The following is an 880-nucleotide window of genomic DNA, read 5'->3' as shown; positions in this document are numbered from 1 at the left end:
ACGCGTAAACAGTCACGAAACCCAGCAAGGACTTCTAACCTACCTTTGTCAGTTTCTTAGTAATGATGCATCGTTCTACCATTTTTGTTTTACGATTGTTATTTTTTATTTATTCAGCTTTCTACGGTGTAAGAGAAAACTTATCTTCATTGCATAGGGACAATTTCTCTAGTCTATAGGAAATCCAAAAGGAGCTAAGGATGTGACAAGGAAACACTTTCTCAACCCTAGAAACAATGATATGACAACCAACTATAAAATAAATTAGCATAGAATATTTAGTGTAGCCAAACAAATGATAGAGACCTCATTCATCCATGAAAAAAAATGTTTATTCATTAAAAAAATCCATTTTTAAATCCATCTCCACTTTTAACAATTCAAACCATTTAAAAAAATGAAAGGAAGAAAGTTTATCCTATATGATGGGGTAACAAAATCCTCAATGAAGGTATATCCTATAGGATTGAAAACAAAATCCTCATTAAGGTTTATCCTCTATGATGAGTAGACAACTTGTTTCCATAGAAGGTTTATACTTGTTTTTATTGAAGGTTTATTCTATATGATGCGAGACAACTTATTCTTAATATGTTTGTTGATATAGTTTGTAATAGTGAATTTATGATAATGATAAGTCATCTCCTCATATGTTATTAGAAAATATCTATATTAATTAAAAGTCACATTCATCTCGATATTAAAACTTCATGTTAAATGTATAATATGTTAATAACGAAGAGCTCTAGAGTAGACAACTTGTTCTTAATATGTTCATTGATATAGTTTGTAATGGTGAATTTATGATAATGATAAGTCATCTCCTCATATGTTATTAGAAAATATATATATTAATTAAAAGTCACATTCATCTCGGTAT

Source organism: Pinus tabuliformis, chromosome 9, assembly GCF_031772625.1.
Source record: "Pinus tabuliformis cultivar Carrire ecotype Pingquan chromosome 9, CPIR1, whole genome shotgun sequence".
Classification (NCBI taxonomy): domain Eukaryota; kingdom Viridiplantae; phylum Streptophyta; class Pinopsida; order Pinales; family Pinaceae; genus Pinus; species Pinus tabuliformis.
Note: the sequence above shows the minus strand (reverse complement) of the source record.